Source organism: Saimiri boliviensis, chromosome 6 (genome assembly GCF_048565385.1).
Source record: "Saimiri boliviensis isolate mSaiBol1 chromosome 6, mSaiBol1.pri, whole genome shotgun sequence".
In the NCBI taxonomy this organism is placed as follows: domain Eukaryota; kingdom Metazoa; phylum Chordata; class Mammalia; order Primates; family Cebidae; genus Saimiri; species Saimiri boliviensis.
Window position 1 is genome coordinate 100,006,932 of NC_133454.1, and position 18,225 is coordinate 100,025,156.

General features: G+C 31.8%; 1 protein-coding gene and 1 pseudogene across 4 annotated transcripts in view; both read left to right on the forward strand.

Annotated features, from left to right (window-relative positions):
- The window catches only part of ELP4 (elongator acetyltransferase complex subunit 4), a 257,653-nt gene that overhangs the window by 125,200 nt on the left and 114,228 nt on the right, over positions 1-18,225 (forward strand). The gene's annotated exons all lie outside the window — the stretch shown is intronic.
- The window catches only part of LOC141584875 (zinc finger protein ENSP00000375192-like), a 49,017-nt pseudogene continuing 30,792 nt past the window's right edge, over positions 1-18,225 (forward strand).

Consider the following 18,225-nt stretch of genomic DNA (forward strand, 5'->3'; position numbering starts at 1 on the left):
TAATTTTTATGTTTTAGCTTATAGTCTTGAGGTAAACTTATTTTTAACCTATTTTTACTTTATATTATTTTTATCTTATTTTTACTTTAATGAAATTCTTAGGACATGTTTTATGCTAAATATTTTTAAGTTCTGATATAAAAGAATAATTTTTTAGACTATTGTCTTATTTTTACAATATATCAAGTATGGCAAAGATAATTTTCTTTTGAATATCTATTAAAAGTAAGGTCCAAACTTACATGATAAATATGATATGCATATTTCCATGGCTTTCAAAAGCATATTTAATTAAATGTTAATGAGCTGTGCTTACTTGTGTGTGGAATGTGAATGCTACCCACAATTGTCTGTGGCTAAGAGGATTCTTATCTCCATTTTAAAAGCATTTTTCTTTACTCTTAGTAAAGAAAAGTATTAGTAAAGGAAAGCAAATTACCTTTCCCTTTCGGAGTGGAACTAAACAAATTATAATTTACACTAGTATCTTTAAGTACATTTTCTAAGACACTGCAACTTTTTTTGTGACCCTTATGTAAGCAATGGTGACAGAAAGTAGCAGGACAAAAGATTTATTTCAACTTAATCTTGCTAAAGAGCAAATGAACAGAGAACTGTTAAGCAATTAGAATTGATGTATTTATTAACGAAGTAAATGCTCAGAGAGAGATGGCTTTTGGGTGATGTGATAGTTATCAGTATAGTCAGTGCAATTTTTTTTAACAAAGACATAAAACAGCCAAGCAGCCTTGACAAACCATTTTGTTTAATCTCTTTTCAAATGAAAAGCTCCTAAGCAGGCCACTTGTCTTAACTGCTTGAAACCATAAAAAGAGAGAATTGCCACCAATAAATTAGCATATTTTTAACTTCATCACCAAATGATGGTCAATGTGGCTTGGCACTGCTTTGGTGTTTGGGACTTCACCCTTAAGTGACCACTTTGGCCCTTTTTTGACCCTCTGCCCTCTTTAAGCTGGCCACTTGATAAGGTAACTTAATGGTTCTCTCTCTTTTTCTCTTTCTCTTCACATTTGCAAGTAGCACTAACCTATAAATCATTGTAAGGGCCCTATCCAGTGACAAATTAATGTGCCCTCCTCCTAATTAATGGTCATCAATGTCCTTAATTATCTAATCCTATTGAGAGCAGTTAATAGTTAATCAGGCAGCCAGTTCTTCAAGCAGGTCATCTCTGCAGGAGTGTTAGAAGTTTCTCATCTGGGGATACTCCCTTCAAAAGCCACTTAAAGCCAAAAGAGTAAGAGTATAGAAATAGTGATTCTTGAGCTAATTTGCTTTAGTTCTCAAAAGAAACCATTGAAGTGGAACCCGCCACTGTAATTGTTCAGACATTGTTTCAGTTTTTCTGACAGAATACTGAGTAATGTACCATAATATTGCTTAAAATGTTGAGAAGAATAAAGTTATAGTTTAGTGTCACAAGGAAAGCATGCTTATCATTTTCTTTTGAGTATATATTTTTAATGAAAGAAGTTTTTTCTCTCCATGTGCCACCTTTTTTCTAAAATTAGCATTCTAACAACCACATCTGAGATATCATTTCTATTACCATACAAACTAAGCAAGATGATTCCCCCGTGAAAGTAGTATTGTGCCCAAAAAAGAAAGTAGTACAGTAATGTGAATCAGATTTATGATTTCTCTTTCTCTGTCTTAATGAGTCTTATTGGGATTTGGGGAAAAGAGAGAAAGAACTTATGTGATGTCAAGTGGGACCTCTCCTTTGAATAACTTTAGGTTCTAATGATAACTATACTTCACCATCAGAGCTGATAAAAGATCTTCCATTAACCACACAGGTTTCTGTTCCATTTTCTCTCTCCTTCCCGCTATGCGTAACTAAGAATCATTGTAATTGGTCAACCTGTGGTTTAGAAGAATTGTTTGAAAATAAAACACAAAGAGACTATTGTTTCTTAAAATTCCATATAATCAAACTCTGCACCTTTTTGGCTAACAACCTAATCGCTAAAGTTTTTTGGGTTTTTTTGTTGTTATTTTAATAGAAATATACATTCTAAATAACTTATTTACTTATGCCATAATATTCAGTTTGGTGATTTAAAAAGTAAAATTTAAGGAATCAAACCAAATAGAAGTACATATAGGTATGATTAGAATAGAATAAAATCATGTGGTTCACCTAAGAGTAAATGTTTTAAATGTAGTATTGTACATTATAAAATGCATATCCAAACAGATAGCAAGTCTTGATAATATATTAAAGAAACTAGAAATGGGTAGAAATGACCTAAAAGTAACTAGTTTAAGGATTCCTTCATTGAGGGTAAAATCATCGAGCAAATGATACTGTTTTTAATACTCACAACAAATAAATGTTCTTTTTAAATGTCCTGATTTTTAAAAAATAAAATGTAAACTTACTAGCCTGTAAAGTCTGAGACTAAAATAGATAGTCTATTGAATCTGCTATGGAATCTGAGTCTTACTTTCAGAAGTGAAAGATAGTTGAATCTGACATTGAATCAGGCATTGAATCTGAGTCTCCCTTTCAGAATGAAAGGTAGTTTAGCAGGGAAAACAGAAATAACTTTTCCAATTCCATACAGGCAGATTTGTTAGATGTTGAAATTTACTGTCAATCACACGGTCTCAAAAGAAGGAAAGGCTGGAAACAGGGGCGAAAGAAGCAGGCACACTCTCATCTCTATTTTTAGGGCACATTTTCTTTTATTTGTTAAGTCATTACCCTTTACATATACGAAAACTGATTATCTTTTTACTAGCAGCTACCAAGGGCCTCTAACAGGTAGAGCAACTTTAACTTGTGGGCTCTAATTTCTTTGAGTGATTTGGAGAAAGCAAAGGAATATTTCTTTCTTCTCAGGGTATATGTTGGTATTATCCAGATTCAAGTGAAAATATTTCTCTAATCACAATAAAAATTTTTGCTGATACCAATAACTACAAAGCTGTATAAATTAGCCCCTCTACAAATAAACCATAGCAGAATCATATCTATACTAACTGCACCAAAATCCTGACATGCATGCTAGATAAGTAAAAGTTTAAGCCATGATTTCAGGTTAAAAGAAATAGCTTTCCAATTCTTAGAAAATTGGTGACTCTTATAAGCTATACATAGTAACAGTCTGGCGTACTTGGTTAACCATTAAAAACTACTTATTCCTTGATCTTAACCAGATCAAATTTACCTAACCTTGCCTAACCTCCATTTAATCATAGCAAACATTTTTTGAGCATTTGTTATGTAGCAAGTACTATACTGGCTTATTTATATTTTTATATAGTGATTAAATATTTTAAACAAAAGCTTTACTAAGATACGATAATAGATTCAATACATAGAAACAATGTGCTTTGCATCTTTATTTCTATCCCAGAATCAAAAACAAGGTCATTTACTTAATAGGTATAAAATCTTTGCTGAAATGTAGGTAATATAGATAAATTATGAATGGAGTTTTTAAAATAGTGCAAATAATACAGCTATAAATATGATATAACTCCACTAGTCAAGTGACCCACACACACTGTCTTCTTAGTGACATGTAAGGTAACTTGAGTACATAGCTTTACTTCCAAGCTAAAATAACTGGTTAAACTTGTATTTCTTAGCTTCTGTAATTTTCGCTTTTTTAAATATCAGGTTATCATTAACCAGTTTTTTTTTTTAGTAATTATGATGTAAGTATAGCACATAACAAGTAAGATTTGGCAGAATTTGAAATGTGGCTACATATTTGATGACATCATAAATGCCACATTTTCATTTGCATTGATAATATTTTGATTTTGTATTTTCAGCTTGATCATATTGTAGAACATTCTAGTAATAAAATTTTCTAATATAAATGATTAGAATTTATTATTACATTAGTTGCACTATCCATTACGGTTTTCACGAAGAGAGTTTCCACTTTGGTAATGGGACAGTTTTCCAGCTCAAAGATTAAGTGTTTCTAAGTTCAAGACAGAGAATACAATAACTCAGTTACACTGAAATATACAAAAGACTTACACTATTTACTACAAATTTTCAATATAAAGATTAACAGTACTGGTGTAGGCTATAATTGCTCAAAAAAGTAGTAATTATCATAAATAGTGTCTCTCTGTGGGTCTCATAAACTAAATAAATATTGAAAGTGGAGAATGTCAAAGTAAATCATGTTTACTCAAGGCTGTCTTACCATACTTTGTCTCTAATTCAGAATAGGACCTCAGTGTTTCTCCAGTCACCAAGAACTTTTTCTTACAAAAGAATTGACCAACCAGTTTTTATTAAGTTGCTATTATTTTTATATATTTATGTAATAGATTTATTCTCAAGTATTATGACTAGAATAGTAGGTCCCATCGATATAAATTAGATTTATAATTATATTGCCATATGACTTGGTACTATTCAGTAGGATTATTCAGTAAGATTATTATTTACATATTGGAAAAGCATAAACTCTTATAAACTACAAGGGTGTTAGTGGCTATGATAATGTGAAATAATTTGGAGTGTTTCATGATGTCTTTGGGCCTGGGTTTACTTTCTTCCCTATGCTTATTTTCAGCAGCCTTTCTAGTTTTTAAATGAGAAGTAGGATGATAAATATGTTTACTATATCTAGAGATGGAGGGAGGGATGGTTAACTTGGTTGTCAACTCACAATTATGTTACTAAAATAAAATAATGGAAATATAAATGTCTGGCTTGAGAGCCTTATTAAGTGTAGCATCATGGGCCATAGTCCAGTATACTACAAATGTTTGCTATTTCAACTAGCTCTTATTCCTAGATACACTGCAGCTAGCAGAAAGAAAAAAAAAATCAAAGTTGCACATAGGCACCTGTTCATTTAGATTAAATCACTTGTCAAAAATTAACATTTTTTATTAATGGAAATGTATTTTTTACATGTATACATTTTGATAGATTCATTATGTTATCATTCTAATATTTACGCTTTCATTCCCAAGTGATATCGGCATATAATAGCATTACATATGTTTCACAGAATCTCCAGAAGTTGCTTTAATACTTGCTATACTTCATATATTTCACAGGCCATAGTTAACCTATCAAAAGTACATACCACCTTAAGGAGAACACAATTTTGAGAATCTGTCTAATCCTATTTCTTTCTACTTTGGAATCTTAATTAGAAGAGATAAGAAAAAAAAAACATCATTTAACTAAATTATTGTCTTGAATCTGTAGCAAAAGGTATAATCCGCAATTGGGCCAATTAGTGAGCCCCATAGTCAGCTATGCTGCAGCAAACAATTTGATTAGATCTGACACCATCCTAGTTCCCACTGTTGTTTTGCCAGGTATGATGGTCAGACTTCAAAGAGCTTGAGGCATCAGCAGGGCAAGGTTTGAAGGCCAGCTTAGGTCCGGTTGTTAATCTCTCTGCTAAAACCACAGCAGCTCTCACACAAAACAAGCTTACACGACACAATCATGCGGTATTAAAGTTAGGGTTGAGTCATGCCAATTTGCCTTTGATTTTTTGATGATTGACCAAAGATGGCTACATGACTAGACACATGCTAAAAGTATACTGATTAGGTAAGTTCCCAAAATATTTGAAGTATTTTTTAACTTCCTATATAAATGTTGTGAAAGCTTATTCCCTTTGATCAAACCTTCCAAAGTAATAGTACTATACTGGGGAAAAATGAGCATTTCTTACTGGCAGCCTGAATATCAAACTTTTCACTTACCACTTCGTATAAATTTGTCTTTACATTAATCATTCCTTAAGGAGAATATATAAGGAAATTGTTTCTAAGTGGTAAGCTTTTGAAAAATCTATTAAGCACTTTGAAAGAAAAAACATTTTTCCTTGAGTCATTTATGTTCACTGACAATTTTTCTGAAATTTCTTTATAATTGTTTTCCACTTAAATGTTGAGTAAAGTGCCCCTTCCAGGATGTGGTTGCATAAGTGTTCTTTTCTCTGCATTCTGATTTGTTGAAATATTGCAGTAATAGTGACATGTTTCCATTCTGAGAAAAGCCTAAGGCTGCTGTAGTATTATTCCGAATGATTGAAACTGCCATCTTGCTGACTTTCCCTTAGGCAGTGTAAGGCCTGTTTGCTTTGTTTTCCTTTCACATGCTTCCTGTTAGTTTGGCTGGCAGAACATCATTGCTTCATTTGGCAAGGAAGAGTAAATTCATATTTGGCTATTATATGTCTTAAAGTTTCTATATGGTCATCCATACATAGAATATGAAACTTATAATTAGTTATATCAAATGAATCATCTTTCTTTGAGAAATATTATTAAAATATGACACCTTGACCATAATTTTTACATAAAAATTTTCATTTTATACATTGACTTTAGGATCTAATATTTTACATTGCACTGTTTATTGTATTTACTCATAACTATGTTACTCAGGAAATTTAAGCAAAGTATATATTTGAATAATGAGATGGTTACACGAAGCAAAGTCAAATAGAATCTTGCTAACAGCCTCTCATAAAGATACTGTGGTTACCTGTAGTGCAGTTATCTCAGTTTTTAGACCAGGAGGATACAGACTCAGCATTCTCTAATTGTGTAAAGGGAAAAAGATCTCTTCTCCTTCTTCCTAACTTTTGCAGACATAAACATTTATATATATGTTTTCTGGTTTGCCTCCAGGAAAATCATATTGCAATACTTCAAATATTTTTTTTCAAACCTTTGTAGAATTACTATAGCAGAATTTGTCCAGTTTACATGATACTCTCTGAAACACTTCCTTTCATAGTGTGTCATTTATGGTGTCTAAGGAAGGTAGAAAAAAAGAAAACAGAAAATGATAGCAAATCACAGCTATTTCATTTCCTCACCAAAATGTATTTTTTAAGTTCCTAGAAAGTAAGAAGATGTATCTTACTAATATATCCTCTAAGGTGCCTGTAATACTAATGCTTGGTAAATATGGTATCCTTGAGCTTGTGATACAGGTAGTTAGTTTTAGGGATACTTTTGTATCCACAACATTTCAAATTTAATCCTGTCTCAGTGCCTTTGCACAGCAAATGTTCAGAATCCTCATTCTTCTGATCTTTTCAAGGCCTTTTCATGTCATTTGGATTCTGAAATAACTCTCTCAAACTCCTCCTTAGAGAAGTCTGACTGGCCTGTCTGAAGTGTTCACTAAGTTACTCACCCTCATGTACTGTTTGAATTCTCAGTGTAATATATTTTATAATTGTTCCTCAGTTTGTTTATTTTCCCAACCTCACCACTAAAATGTGAGCTCCACAAGGGTAAGGATATAGTCTGTCTTATTTGCAGCTAAATCCTGAGTATGTGTAACAAGTGCTCCATAAGTATTTGTTAAATTGTTAAACTACTGTTTTTAAAGTAACTCATGTCTACTGTAATTTTCTTTAAAAACGTGTATTTGGTTTCTAATTTGTTCTAGGTATTGCATTGGGTGCTTTCACATGCATTATTATATTTGATTTTAATCCTTACAGGAACCCTTGCATACATACTATTACAAATATTTTAATAAAAAGAAATATATAGGAGTTATATAACCTTCCTTCCCAAAGTCATACATGTGTGTTTAGAGCCAGGATTAAATTCAGTTCTTCTGATGTTATATTCAGGATAACACTGGCAAGCTAACATGTTCAGAAACTCTGTTCATTATTAATTTTAAAAAGTAAGTTTTATTACATATTTCACAGAGGGCTAGGGCTACTGCAGGTGTTTAAAGGCATTATTTCATAGACCTTACAGTTACCCCTATAACTTTATTATCTTCATTTTACAAATGAGGAAACTTACAGTTCAGAGAGATCAAGCAACTTATCCAGAGTCACAGAACTGATAACTGGCAGAAATGACACTTAAATTGAAGCCCATTTTATTCTAAAGCCTGTGCTCTTAACCACCACCAACTATCTGCCATGCCCTAAGCTATCTTCTCTTCATTACATAAGCCAGAAAGCCTCTGTCCTGAAAGAAGATTCTTGAGTAAGAAATGATTTTTTAAGTCTCAAAAAATGTGTTAATGTGATATATATATATATATATATATATATATACATACATACATTCATATATATTCATATATATACATACATTCATATTAAAAATTCTTCTGTTCCCTAGCATGCATTTCTACTTTTTATAAAATACATTATAAAATTGTGATTGGGTTAATCACAGCTTCTCCCTTATATAACATTGTTATTATATATATTCATATATATGTGTGGACATATTAGGGTGATGATATTCTTCCTATTTTTACCTTACTTCTAGTAATATGGTAGGTTTTTTATTATGAGAAAATTAATTTGCAAAAAACAGGAGCTATTCTCTAAAATACTGTTTACTTTTATAGGATTTCTAAATCAGAAAGCAAGTGGGAATATATTGTATATAAAGAAATGTAGTTTTCCTTATCAATTTTGATATAGTCTAAAAGTCTACCAAATTTAATTACAATATATTATTATTGGACTCACTTAAGTTCTATATTCCACTAGTTTCACAAATACTAATTTGCTTATAGCTAATCAGCCTGTTTTTAATATTTTATATTTTTCTAAGTTATTTTACATTTGTTTTCTTTGGAGCATCAAAAATTATCCTGTGAAATAATCAAGTAACTTATAACTTAATAAGGGTCTGCTGAATTCATTTTTCAAATTTCTAATTTTTGCTCATTTTATCATAACTGGTTCTAATGCAAGTTTGATTCTTTTATATTACAAGCTATTTTTCTCTTTTGCAAAAGCTTGATTTGTTGGAAGTTCTTTAAATACCATCTTTAAGTAAAATTAAGCAATAAATATGATTGTAAAATATTTTCCTTTTGTTGATGAATATTACGAAAAAGTTTTCTGCATTTTAGTAATATGAAGAAATTGTATTCCTCATTAAGAAAATATGATGTTAAATACAAATTATTGGTTTTTAAAAGGTAGAATTGGGTACTATAATAAATAATTAAGAGAAAGTAGAATGTAATGGGAATATCTTTAACCCAAAAACTGGTAAAGCAATTTTCTTATTTAAGTAGAATAAAAAATTTGACAAATTTATTACTGTCATAACTCTAAGTCACAGTGGACATTTTATAGAGTAACCAGTTTAGGTTCTTTGTATCTGGTATAGTGGTATTCACTGGACTGTTTTGTCAGGTGCTGTCAAGTCAACCCACCATTGTTGTAGAGAATCAAACTAAATCATTTTGGCATGAGCCTTCCAGAAATAAGATACCCAAGATGAAAGGTTTAATGAAATTGAGTATTTGGCTTCAATTTTTTGTCAGACTGTCCAATATATATTATACTCATTCAAAAATTTTTGAGTAAATCAGTTGAAATACCTGACCCTATGCTTTATTGAAAAATTGTTCCAAATAGTATTGCCCAATATAAATGATATTTGGCATGTATGTGGGGTTTTTTTTTTAAGGTATAGGATTCTTCATTGAACATTTCAAATAATAAAACTTCAAAGTATATATAGTCATTTCATAGAAAGGGAGAAGTATCTTTTACTACAATTAAAGTTTTCTGTTATAGGCCCAGTGTAGTGGCTCACACCTCTAATCCCAGCATTTCAGAAGGCTGACGCAGGTGGATCACTTGAGGTCAGGAGTTCGAGCCCAGCCTGGCCAACCAAAATAGTGAAACCCCATCTCTACTAAAAATGGGAAAATAAGCTGAGCGTGGTGGCAGTCACCTGTAATCCCAGCTACTTGGGAAGCTGAGGCAGAAAAGTAGCTTAAACACAGGGGACGGAGGTTGCAGTGAGCCGAGATCCTGCCACTGCACTCCAACCTGGGCAACAGGGCAAGACTCCATCTCCAGAAAAAAAAAAAGTTTTCCATTATAAAATGAAGCTAATATCAATTTTAATTGATCTTTGTTTCCAAATTCTTGTCTTCAATGAAATGTTTATTAATTTTCCAAATATTTAATTATATGAATGAAAAAAGCTTATTTTTCTGATCAGTAGTTATTTAAAAGGCATTATTATAGTGTAGACTTAAATGCCTCAAACTTTCACTTACATATTTTGATACAGGGTTTTTTGTTGTTGATATTTCTGCCTAATACATAGGAAATATTTAACCAACTTGTACTGTAGCTATGATGTAGCACTGAAAAAGAGTGTAACAAAAAGGTTCTTGGTGCAATTAAAGGTCTCTTGTCCATATTGCAATGGGCTACTCATTTACAAGATTTTTGTGAAGGGTCAGTGCTATAGCATGAAATGGATTGCCCTTGTTGATCCTGTAAATAAATGGGTCAACTTATCTGATAGTAAGTAGGCAAAGGAAAAGGGTAACACAAACTAGCTTATTAATATTTTTATAAACAAATTGATAAAATTTTGACCAAAACCAAATGCAATAGGACTCTATCCTTAACCTAAATAATAATAGAAAATTATTAAAATACATAATTACAGCTTTTTTTTTGTTTTTAGACGGAGTCTTCCTCTGTTGCCCAGGCTGGAGTGCAGTGGCGCAATCTCGGCTCACTGCAACCTCTGCCTCCCAGGTTCAAGTGATTCTCTTGCCTCAGCCTCCCAAGTAGCTGGGATTGCAGGCACCTGCCACCACGCCCAGCTAATTTTTGTATTTTTAGTAGAGATGGGGTTTCACCATGTTGGCCAGGATGGTCTCAGTCTTTTGACCTTGTGACCCACTCTCCTCGGCCTCCAAAAGTGCTGGGATTACAGGTGTAAGCCACAGCGCCCAGCTCATAATTACAGCTTTTAAGGGAAAATTGCTTATACATAAATATATACACATATGTACTTGTTTTTTTAACATATGAATCATATTCAAGTATAGCAAAACACAACACTGTGATAGTATTCAACTCTCCTTTACCCTAAAACTAGCATGTTTCAAAATAGTTGGGATTTATGCAGCCTATCGTTTCTGTATTGAGGTTCAAAATTTGTCATGAATCGGTATGAAAAAGGAATCCATCTAGATAGTGATTTAATTATATTTCATAGTCTTTTCAGTAGTCTTAGAAAAAAATGGTGATCCAGATAAAGTATTAGTAATGATTTCTTTTGAATGAGTTAGTAATGATCTGTACTAAATAAAAAGAAAATATTTTCTTTTAAGTTTAATACACTTAGATTTTACATGTTATGTATGTATATTGTGAGATACAAGTCATTTTAAAATCTCAAATAAATTTTTAAAATGTAATGAGCTGGGCGCGGTGGCTCACACCTGTAATCTCAGCACTTTGGGAGGCCGAGGCGGGCGGATCACCTGAGGTCAGGAGATCAAGACCAGCCTGGTCAACAAGGTGAAATCCCATCTCTACTAAAAATACAAAAAAAATTAGCTGGATGTGGTAGCACGTACCTGTAGTCCCAGCTACTCAGGAGGCTGAAGCAGGAGAATTGCTTGAACCCGGGAGGCAGAGGTTGCAGTGAGCCGAGGTCGTGCCACTGCACTCCAGCCTGGTGCCTGGTGACAGAGTAAGACTCTGTCTCAAAAAATAAAAATAAAAAAGAATTATATATATATAATGAAATATATTTGTTCAATGCTTTCTAGATTCTTCCCTCTAATCATGAAGTAAGTAGCCAAGAAGAGCAATATTTCAAGTAATCTTCTCTGGTTGTTATTTAGCTCTTGAATATCTGTTCTGTACTGTTTTGTTTGTTTTGTTTTGTCATACTCTAGTACAGTGTAAATGCCATGCATTTCTTTTGTAAAATATCAAACTTTGGGAAAATGTTGTTCTTTTAGGAGCACAGGTGTTCATTATTGTATCTCCCTTTCCTAGTTCATTGCCTGATCATGTAGGTGCTCATGAAATATTGCATGAATGGATAAATGAATGAATGTCCTCTTGATGTTGCTCAAAATATATGAGAGGGTGTGACCATTACAAAACTCATCATTTTAGATCATATGGAATAGTTTGATATATGAATACAGTTTTCTGTAGATGCTTAATATACTTCTAAGGTTTTACATAAGTAAAATAATCTATAAAAAATCAGCTAATAATATAACGAGCTGTTATTATTGAAAACAATTCATGAGACTTATGAGTTACAGATGAAATAATTATGTAACATGGAATTTTAATACATTTTGGATATTCTACAATTTTATTTAAATACACATTAGCAGTAAAGTAACCGATACCACTTCCATAACAGAATCTAGGACAATCCTTACTGAAGAATCATCCCAGTGACCTCTTTATTATACACTTGAAGCTGCCAAATTTCAATCTAGTTTTTAAGTTTGGCTTCTTCAGAATTTCCTCCTGAGAAACCGTTCTGATCCAAATAGAAATTTAAATTAAAGACAATTATATTTAGGAGAACAGCTTTACAGTGTATGATTTATAACTGAATGCATTTCATTAAAATATGTTATTGACTTAATGTGTAATTCAGTCTCAAACTGAAAAAAAGTACATATAAAGATATATTGGAAATGTGATCTACTCTTCATAGTACTGTAAACATGAGCAATTTCTTTAGCATTCAATTATTGTAACATTCCAGTCATTTTATTGGAAAGGTTCTTAAGCTTTTGTCCACATAAAAATTGGTATGTAAAGGGCAATATTAAGGCAACTGTGCCCTCTTGCAATAGAACATGAGGTTAGCAAACTATGGCCCTTGGGCCAAATCCAGCTCCATGTTTTTTTTTTACATAAACTTTATTATAACAGCCATTGCTATCATTTTGTCTATGGCTGTTTTCACAGTGAATCGCTAAGTTGAGCTCTTACAGCCTGCAAAGCCAAAAATATTTTGTCTCATCATGTACAAAGAAAATTTTCCATTAAAGAACCCCACTTTAAAGAGCTGCATACTTTAAAGAAAATTTACTGAGACAGTTGTCAATTTGTTGATAGGATTTGTACTCTTAAAATTAAGCTTTATTTGAAAAACAAATACACACAATCATTTGCTGTGTAATTTGCACTTGTAGAATTTATGCAATGTCTTTGAGAAAATACCTAGATTTTTCCAACAGTCTGCATTAATATCTCTCTGAGAAAATACCTAGATTTCATAGAAGGTTAAAATTGGAAGGGAGCTTAAAGTGCTTCAAAGCCAGCTTCTCATTGTGTGCACATATTTTCTCATCCAGCCTCTCTGTAATCATGTGGAACTCACTTTCTTAGAGGCACCCCATTTCAGTCTCTACCAGATTCTTTCAAATGCTAAAGCAACCTCTTAACCATTAGTACTAATTCAGCTTTCTGAAGCCACACGTAAATTGCTATTTTCTATGTAATGTTACTGGATTGATAATAAATACCTAATATATAAGAAACAATTGTAATATATACATATATATTAGTTTTCCTTAGATTTATACTTTTTATAAGACATTATAAATTTCATGAACCATTTTATGGTGTTTATTATACATTTAACTTAGAACCTTAAGCACAGCATCCTTTAAATAAACCTTTTTAAAAATAAAGCTTTAATTAGAAATGTTAAAAGTTTTGAATTCTGAAATTAAAATACTTTATGAATTGTAGCTTTATACAATTTAAATATTAAAATACAGTATTTTTGTTTGTAGCATGTTTGAATATACAGATGATTTCAGGTGATTAAAAGTTATAAAATCAACTTCAAATGTGATATTGTTGAGTTTTTTGTTATAATCTACTTAAGATTATTTTACTATACAGTAAATTATAAAAATGTAGCATTAAACTTTTGATAAGTGAATATTGAGTGGCATAAATATACTTTTGTATATTGGGTATAAAGATATATTGATTTTATTAGCAGAAGTATGCACAAATAGTTCAGCTGTTCATTAGCCACACTATTCAGTGTCTATAATTGATAGTCAAAACAGTAAGTTTAAGCGAGTGCTGTGAAGTCTTGCTTATTTTTGTTGTTTTTTTTTAAATGTTGGAATTTCTTAGACAAGTAAACAAGATCTTACTGAAGTTTAAAATGTGAATATATTATTAAAAGTAATGTTGGTCCTGGTAAGATTATTTTTAAGCTATAGGATGCTATAGTTGGAATATTTTGGCATTTTGTTGGGAAATTTAAACAGGAGGACATTTTTACTTATAATTGCTTTAAGTTAATGTAAGTTATTATATTTTAAAATAATTGTATAAACATGAGTGTCCTTGCCATTTGAAAATTATTTTAAAATTATGTAAAACTAAACTTCTTTTCAAAGGTATTTTTAATGTAGAATAGAATAGAAGATTGCATGAAATCACACAAAAAGAACTCAACGTAGTGTTTTCAGCCTAATAAAAATGTTGTAAAAATACTTGTAAGCTTGAAAATCACACTAGCTATTCTTGTTTCAAATTCTGTTTAATATATTGTTCTGTATGATTTTATAATAAACAGATTACTCCTTGAACAGGAATTAAGAATAAAGCTGCCAGGAAGGGGTTTTGTTGTCAGAGTAGTTCCCGCCTCATGTTTTGTAAGAGATTTCATGGTCCCATTGTAAAGAGTAGATGATTTAAAACGTGTTCCCAAGATAAACTTTCCCATTGTCATTAATGAGGATGGATAATACTGAGTGACAAGTGCATTAGGAATGACACAGAAAGAGCTGTTAGATTTGTCAGAGCGTATCACTTCAGGCATTGACACTTGAGGACATTCTTTTTGTGGATATTTGGTTGGGGGGAGTCTGGTTTAAAGATAATAAAGTTTGTGTTTGCCAATAGAATAATGTATTTTATAATTTATAAATATATATTTTTCAATGTTTAGAAAATATTTGGAAAGTTATTTTGATTAGGTTCTTTCACATTTTAAGTTCATGCTTTTCTTATATCCTGATTTCTTCCTAAGAAAGTCATCAAACTGTAAGACCATTTGAATATTAAAGTAGTACCATAAAACTAAGTTCTTCTTTTAAAAAGTCTTATTTCTGGAAATATCTAGCTGAAGGAAGGATACTAAACAGTATATAAATTTTTAAAAAATACTTGGCTGTCTTACTTCTGTATCTAAAAGGGTACTCCTTACTCTGCATCACCTAGGTTTTGAAATAAGAAAATACATTAGTTTATATTATCTGTCTGAAAATATATTAAGAAACATGTTTTAAATATTAATCAATGAACAATTAATAATGTGTGACTGTCCTGGTATTTAAAGTATTTCCAAACTGTAGTATGCATCTCAATTTCGATTTTGAACATGCAATTGGTCACTTTTTCGCCTTGATTCATCTTTCATGCTGCCAACCAAATTTTGTCTCTGTGTACCTTTTTGACATTAATAATGACTGAGTCTCTGTTCATTTGAGTTCAGGATTTCCCAAGCGGCAGTTTGGAGCTGGGATAAACTATCTATCATGATAGCATACCACTAATCTGTCTCAACCAAACCACCCTATGACTGGAATTATACTTGACAGTTTACCTCTTCTTGATGAGCCTGAGGTGAACATAGCTACAGACCATCCCTGGGAGGACATGGCAACTACTCCATATGCTAGAGAGGATCCTTTTATTTGTGACACAAGACTTAAAGTATGCCTGAAGGGAGCTCGCTCTCTCTCTCTCTCTCTCTCTCTAATATTTTTAATTTTCAGGAGTATTACCTCTGTACTATAAAACTTTTTTTTCACACAAATATGTTTGGTAAATACTTTCTGCCATTACAAGTACTTCCTATAGGTTAGCTTCACCATGTGGTTAACTATACAGTCATTTTTCAAAATATATATGCTTTCTAAAATATTCTATTATTGATATGCTACAATCATCAAATATCAGATTTCTATTAGTATTTGATTCTTAGCAGAATTTACCAGTTCTTGAAACATCTCAGTAAATGTTTAATTAGTCTTCTCTCTTCCCTTTTTTTGAGACACAGTCTTATTCTGTCACCCAGGCTGGAGTGCAGTGGTGCAATCATGGCTCACTGCAACCTCAACCTCCCAGGCTCAATTGAATTGATCCTCCCACCTCAGCCTCCCAAGTAGCTGGGATAACAGGCATGCACCACCATGCCCAGCTAATTTTTCTATTTTTGTAGAGACAGGGTTTCACCATATTGCCCAGGCTGGTATTGAACTACTGGGCTCAAGCAGTCCACCTGCCTAGGCCTCTCAAAGTGCTGGGATTACAGGTGTGAGCCAACACGCCCAGCCTAATTCTCTCATTTTAACATAAAATATTTTTCACAATAAGTTTCAAATCCTTTTTTTTTTTTTTTTTTTTTTTGAGACTGAGTTTCATGAGGCTAGAGTACAGTGATACAATCTAGGCTTACTGCAATCTCTGCCTCTGGGTTCAAGCGATTTCATGCCTCAGCCTCCGGAATAGCTGGGATTACAGGGATGGGCCACCACACCTGGCTGATTTTTGTGTTTTTAGTAGAGACAGCGTTTTGCCATGTTGACCAGGCTTCTGACCTCAGGTGGTACTCCCACCTCGGCCTCCCAAAGTGCTGGGATTACAGGCATGAGCCACAGCACCTAGCCTTCAAATTCTTTAAAGATTTTTAAAACTAGATTTGAAGAGAATAATAAATTGAACACTAAAGCAGAAAACATTTTAATTGTTTTGATAAAGATTCCTTATTCCAATTACCGTTTTTACTATCACTGTGTAAAGTCTAGAGAAAAATGGCTACCTAAGAAAATGAACTAACTTACTGCTTTACGTCTTTTTGTATGAAAATGCCTTTCTTTTGGAATCAGGAAATATCAGCATTTTGAGATGATGGACAAAGAGTGATTAAAGGACTTACTAATGCCCTGAAAAAAAAGAAATCTGAAGCAATTTTCAAAAATGTATAAATATGTGGAGGATTTAATAGTAAGGCTAGTTTTTACAACCAGCATGGAGGACCAAGTGAACAACGGACAAATTGGAAAAGAAAAGATTGAGGTTATTTAAACAAAGACATTTGAATATTAAAATGCTTTTTCATAGATCACATATAGATAAGCTTATTATCAAATGGAATCTATTTTCATCTCTCCGGGACCATTGAAATGTGATCCTACCTGAAGATCTTTAGAGGCCTGAAAAGGTTGGCCCATAGAGTCTGTTATATCATCAGAGCGAGCACTTAGTAAGTTTATCTTTCATTATTCATTACTTTTAATTAAAGTTTATAATTCCCTTGGAAAGATTCCTTTTAGTATAGGGAGTATTTTTTATAATGCTATGAAGCAGTAGTATAATCACTAATGTATTTTACACAAAAGTTTTTCTAAAGCACCTAATGTCAAATAACCATCAACTTTATTTTGGAAATTTTTGTAAATTAATCTGCTGACATCACAGAAGTGATTACTTAGTATAGTGAGTGAAACATTATTATATTTTTGGATGTAATATTTATTTTTAATACTTAATCTGCATTAATTTATTTTCTACTTTATTTTTATTTTAACTAATAGCTACCAGTGAGCCATGTACGGTTTCAGTAACACCATCTAAAATAAGTATCCTGAAGACAACTGTCTAAATTTATATGATTCCACATTTTAAAAATTTCAACTATAAATCTTCTACCAGTGAACTGCATAGTAAGAGGGAGTACTATGAAAGTAACTTAGTAAACTATTTACATATATTCTTTATACCAAAAGCAGCTGAATGAAAAAGTCTAACTTATACACTAACTCATGCTATGCAAACTGAATTTTGTGCTAAATTTTAGCTTAGGAAGTAAAATCTATGATTCATTCATCTTATATTGTTACTCCTCCCATCTAATAATATGATCATTAAGTGTACTTTTTTTATTATAGGATGCATTTGCATCATTTTTAAAATAAAATTGCTCCCATTTTTCCCACAAAAAGCATTTGTTTTCTAATCAGAAGAGTTCATATAACATTGCTTTATAGTAAATATTCAAAAACTTTTAAATGGTAATTATTGAATTAAATGGTAATTATTGAAAAGTAGTTGCTTCATTTGGAAAGCAGAATTTATTTTCAGCTTAGGAAACAAGAAAATTAAAATGATGTTTTATATAATATTTAAATAATTATGCTTTTTTGTTTTGGTTTTACTATGAGCTTCTTTTCAACACTCTTTAATATACATATATGCCTAAGCATGGTGCATTATGAATCTTACTTTTTTAATTGACAAAAAATTAAAACAGTCATGCCTTTTAGTACGTTATATTAAATTATCCTGAAAAATACCTTAACACCATCACATAAGTCAAAATTATTGTATTCCTCAGACTACTTTTTTACTTCTCTCCGGT